Source organism: Erithacus rubecula, assembly GCF_903797595.1.
Source record: "Erithacus rubecula genome assembly, chromosome: 1".
NCBI classification, from domain to species: Eukaryota; Metazoa; Chordata; class Aves; order Passeriformes; family Muscicapidae; genus Erithacus; species Erithacus rubecula.
The window spans coordinates 14,044,342-14,050,447 of NC_136658.1; positions in this window are offsets into that span (position 1 = coordinate 14,044,342).

Genomic DNA, 6,106 nt, shown 5'->3' on the forward strand with positions numbered 1-6,106 from the left:
GGGGTTGGGAAAGAAGATCTTTAATGTCCCTTCTAACTCAAACCATTCTGTGCTTTATGATCCTATAATTCTATGATCAGTGGTTGTCATTTGTACAACAGAGAATGGGCCATGCACAATTTGTTAAAGGGTTCAGAGATACCCTGTTTGACACCTATTTTGCACATCTGAAATGTGGCTGCTTCCTGCTCACATGGCAGGCACTTCTCTGGTGATGGAGCATTGGAAAGTACCAGTCTGGGCTCCTAAACACCTATCCCAGAAGCATGGACAGAGAAGAGAGTCCAGGCACTGATGTGAACCTGGGGTGACAGAACACTTCCACCCACCTTCTAGAGCAAGCAGGACTTGAAGGATTTTACCAGAAGCCACAGCCAGAAACAGGAGAGACCAAAGGGAGCTTGAAGCTCATGAATTCAAGACTAAGGAAAAGGCTGAAGGGCCAAGTGTGAAATTCCTACAACCTCCTAAATCTGCATTGTTTCTTCAGAAGGATGGAGAAGCTTAGTTCCCCAGTAAGCTTGTGCCTCAGTTTCCCTCTCCATAGCCTCGGGTTACACAGCTTTTGGGTTTGTTTGAAGTTCTGTAAGGAAGCAGATGATGTGGAACACACCTCCTCTCCCTTAGCTCAATGTTTAGCTCATCACTCAGGTGATGTGTGAGCCAACAGCACACTTACATCAATATTACCTAGAGTGTGAAGTGTTCCCATCCAGGCAGGAAAAACCATCAACAGACAGAGGAACCCTCCACTGACTTGCTGCTACCTCAGTACAAAATGCTAAAAATACCCTCAGGGAGGTGATGGATGGACCTTCAAAAAGGCAGGGGCAGATGGCCAGGAGCATAATTTTGTCAGCTTTGATGTTTGTGAGAGCCTCCCAAGTGGCACGTGGAGACTCAGGTTGCATTTTGGGCTGATTGTTCCTAGTCTCCAGTGCCTAAATTAACAAGTAGTGGAAAAGGACACAATGTTTTGGAGGCAAAGCAGGGAACACTGTTGGTAACACAGGGTGCAAACAAAGTAAGCATTAATGCCACATTAAGGCAGACAGAAAAATACTCACTGTAAGAGTAAGAAGGGGTCTTGTCACAGTTTTGCCTGCTTGGCAACTGGACAAAGCAAGTCTTGCTGGTTGGCTGACTCAGGTTCAAACTCCTTGTGAAATCCCAGCTCTTACAGTCTGGCTTGTCCTTCATTGATGGTAAAACTCATTTAGCTTCCTGTGAGGGGATGATTATGGTTCAGAGGAGGATACAGGGATGAAAACAGGCCTGAGCTAGAGGTCCCTGTGGTCTGGGAGAAGCTCTTTGGTGGGGCTTAATTTGGCAGAACAAACTTGGTGTTCTTGCAAAGTCCTCCTGCTTAATGCAAGGTTTTCCCTTTCCATGAGGATGCTCCTCATGCACAACAAGTGGTCTGCAGAAGGGGCAGAAAGAGATTTCCAATCTGAATTCATCCCACTGCAGACATCAGAAGAGGTGATGGGGCATGTCCAGAGAATAGCAGCAAAGCTGGGGAAGAGTCTGGAGCTCAAGTCAAGCAAAAGCTGAAGGAGCTGCAGAGACTCAGACTGGAGGAAAGGAGGCTCAGGGGGGACCTTCTCATTCTGTACAGCTGCCTGATAAGAGGGTGGAGCCAGGTGGGAGTCAGGCTCTACTCCCCGGGAACAAGGGACAGGATGAGAGAAAACAGTTTTGAGTTGTCCCAGTGAAGGTAAATTGGACATTAGTGAAAATTTCATCATGGAAAGATTGTCAAGCCCTGGCACAGTCACCCAGGGCAGTATTGGAGTCCCCATCCCTGGAGGGATTTTTATAGGCATGTAGATGTGGCACTTGGGGACATGGGTTAGTAGTGGGCTTGGAAGTGCTGGTGGAACAGCTGGACTCAATCTTAGAGAATTTTTCCAATCCAAATGATTCTGTGATTCTACAAAACACTGAGTTGAACCTGACTGTGGTACCTGAGCTGTGGTCTCTACCACAGGAGCAGATCTATAATCTTCTGAGAGGGACCTGTCTGATTTCTATTTATGCCTCAACACATGCTACAGAGGAGGTGAAAGATTCCTAGAAGGCTGTGCCCAGAGAGGCTTCACCTGGCAGCCAAGCAGGGCAGAGAGAACCTCCATGATTAAACAATGAGTGCCCCCCTCCCTCCTGCAGCCACTTGCCTGGATTCCCGTGGAGAATGCCCTCCAAAATTGCCCACAAAGCCAGACTATGGGAGGAGCCTTAGCACACAAAAGCAGCCAGCTGCTACAACCAGAGCCATTTTGTTTTGGCTTGTTTGGTTTGGGTTTGGGTTGCTTGGAGGGATCAGGCCTTTCTGCCCCCATGTCCTCTTCCCTGGGTTCTCATTTCCCTGCCCATGCCTACTTTGGCCTTCTGCACCATTTCCATGGACCAGCTCATCACCATGAAGAGCTTGTGCACCGCAGCTGCCACTGCTGGCATCATCTATCAGAGAAATCTATCAAAAGAATCATTTCCTTTGACAGCAGAACGAGATATCTTAGTAGGCTCAGGAACCAAAATTATGGAGAAAAGCCCCTTTTGAAATGCTGAGGTTGCAGCCTGTGCAGAGACTTCTGGATTAATGGACAACCCTGGTAGCTGTAAATCCTCTGTTTTTAAGACACATATCAACTCTGGAAACAAAAATCTCCTAAATATACTACTGCCCTAAAGAGGAAATTTGAAAATCCATAAGCACGGGTTTAACTCATGCAGGTAAATGGTTCTATGGCTATAAACCAGAGAAGGGAATTACAAAGATATTGGAGTGTAATGTGTTCTGACAGGCCAAATACAGGAAGTTTCTTAAATACATCCAAGCCTCTGGGTGAAGACACTGAACACTGATTCTTTGAAAACAGGGCATTTTCTGCAGCTAAGTAGCCTTACTGCTGTGAGATTTCGTTGCCATTAAAACCCAGAGATAAAGGAGTCTAAAACTATTGTGAATTGTTCTTGGCAGAAGAGAGCTGGAGGACCGGCACCCATCTGTGTTTGTCTGTCCACAGCCCATGTTTTTCAGACTCAACTCATGTGAAGTAGTAGTAAGGTATTTGAAAAGATGTTATTGTTCAAGAATAATCATTCTAGACACACAAATTAATAACAGACAAAGTTGTGTATCTCCTGCATCAACCAAAATATCAAGAAAATGCGTCCTGAGTATTTCCAAAATCTATCAAACCAGCACCCTGTGTGTGCCTCTTGTTGGGAAAAACATCCTTGTGGGAACACAGCCAAGATATTTCTAATCTATTATTTGGGACTGTTTGCTGATTTTCAGTGAGTGGGATGGGAGAGGAAAAAAAATGTTTCAGGACAAGTATTGGTATACTGCACTGCACTGCTCAAGCAGTGGGAGTCACAGAATCTGAGAATGGTTTGGGTTGGAAGGGTCCTTAAAAGCATCTTGTTCCAGCCCCCTGCCAAGGGCAGGGACACCTTCCACTGGACTGGATTGCTCCAAGCCCCATCCTACCTGCCCTTAAACACTTCCAGGGATGGGGCAGCCACAGCTGCTCTGGTCAACCTGTGCCAGGGCTTCAGCATCCTCACAGCCAAGAATTTCTTCCCAATATCCATCTAACCCTGTCAGTTATAAGGGATTCTCCTCATTGTGTCACTACATGCCCTTGTGAAGGTAGAGGCTGTTCTGGGGCTCAGTTGTATCATCAGGTTGAGGTTTAAGTTCTCTTTCTTTACAAGAAACTTGGTGGTGAAATTTGCAACTTCAAGTCACAAAATTAAAGCAGCTGCTGGTTGATGCTGTCTGTGATGGTTGCATCTTTTCTTCTGACAGTTGTAATAATCCTTGAAGCACTAAAGGGTTTTGTTATTACTAGTTTATTTATTTAAATACATATATCTAAGCTGAGATACCATTGCAGTGTATGGAGCAAGAAAAGCAGCCCCAGAAAACCCCTTTTTCCTGGGTCTGGGCTGATCCCACAGCATGGGCAGCAGGGGAGGGGGTGATTCTGCTCCTCTGCCCCACTCAGTTGAGATCTCACCTGCAGTGCTGCCTCCAATATCAGAAGGATGTGGAGCTACTCGAGACCTCAGAGCCCCTGCCAGTGCCTAAAGGGGCTCCAAGAGACATGGAGAGAGACTTTGGACAAGGGCCTGGAGTGACAGGACAAGGAATGGCTTCCCACTGCCAGAGGGCAGGGTTAGATGGGATATTGGGAGTAAATTCTTGGCTATGATGGTGGTGAAGCCCTGGCACAGGTTTCCCAATGTAGCAGTGGCAGTCCCATTCCTGGAAGTGTTCAAGAGCAGGTTGGATGGGGCTCAGACACCTGGTCTAGTGAAAAGTGTCCCTGCCCATGGCAGGGGGTTGGAAATGAATGAGCTTTAGCTTCCTTACAACCCAGACCATTCTGGGATTCTATAATCAGAATTCAGAGAATTTGCACCAAAATACATAAAAGGTGAATATATAAATAACAAGATGATGGATCTGGACAGATAGTGAACCCAGCAATTCAGCTATTTTCCATCTGCCTATTATGAGCTAGCAGTGTGATTTTTTGCTGGCTTTTCCTTCAGTTACAATAAGATGAGATACCTTAGCCTTTCTTTGCTTGAAGATAACTATTTAATTCAACAGGGAACACAAGGAGAACATTCTGTTTTCACTCAGCAGTATGCCAGAGTGATTTATTTCAGTTCTAGACACCCTTTTGGAGGTCTTAGCCAAGACCTGTTGGTCAAGACCCTTTCTTCAGACAGGCTCTTGCAATTTTACATTATTATGCAGATTTCCACAGGCCACTACAAGTGTTGGAACACAGCCTTATTCCCTAATGGGGAACAAACGAGTCCTGGTGCTATTTTGACTCATAAGGATGGGTGTGGGAATGCCTCAGGGGACTGAGAAGAAAAATAAACCATCCTTTCACCTCTGATTTGCGGATTTAAGCTCTCCACAGCAGAAAATATGACTATTTTTTTTTTCAATGAAACACACTGCTAGACAAGTCTCTCTGGGCCAAAAAGTGGATATTGCAGCAGCATCTCCATAAGCAACTGGAAAAAACTGCTGACACAGCTAGGCATAATCCTGCTCCCACCCAAAAAACTAGTCAAAAGTTGAAGCATTCTCAGGGCTATTTCAGTTGTGATTGTTACCTGTCCTCTGCACCTAAGAAGCTCTACATGCTCATTGCTTTCCATAGGCTTTTCTTTGAGGGATGTTGAAATGCTTCTTAAATACAGATTATTCCACTTTTTCCAAATTACAGAAGATGAAACTGAGATTAGGGAAGAGACAGAGCACTGATCCTTTGTCCAGAGCTATAGCAAAGTCCCTCCTTTACCAATTTACCCAGACGTGATATAGTTATAAAGAATCTGGTTTAATGTCATGGGAGCTGGGACAGACCCATCTGTCCCCAGAAACCTCAAGTGGCAAGTGCAGCTACATTAAAATATTGGTGTGGACACTTGTTTCTTATTGGTCAGTTAATAGACATGTTGTTAGAAGAAAATGAGGCTTGGTTTAGACATTACCTGCAAGTTATCTTCATGAAAATGACACTTAATGAAACCATTAGAGTTTCTGTTAAGTTTTAAAGTTTTCATTGATTCGATTTTCATTAAAATTAATTTTAAAATACATTAAAATGACTAAAATTTCTTCCTTTCTTCCTTTTCTCTTAATTTCATGATTCTGTCAGGAACCCAGAACTCCCAGAGCCATCTGGGGAAGATAAAATCAGCCAAGAGTGGGATGGGAGAGCATCTGAGCAAGAAGAGGGCCAGGGTGCCCTAGAAAAGAAGAAACTGGACATGCCCCATCCATGTGCTCTGCCAGCCCACGGCAGAGTGCTGGGCTGATCCCACAGTGTGGGGACAAGGGGAGGGGGATTCTGCCCCTCTGCTCTGCTCAGGTGAGACCCCACCTGCAGAGCTGCCTCCAGCCCTGGGATCCAACATCAGAACAACGTGGAGATGCTGGAGAGAGTTCAGAGGAGCCATGGAGATGCTCTGAGGGCTGAAGACAGGCTGGGAGAGCTGGGGGTGCTCAGCTTGGAGAAGAGAATGCTCCAGGGAGACTTTAGAGACCCTGCCAGTGCCTAAAGGG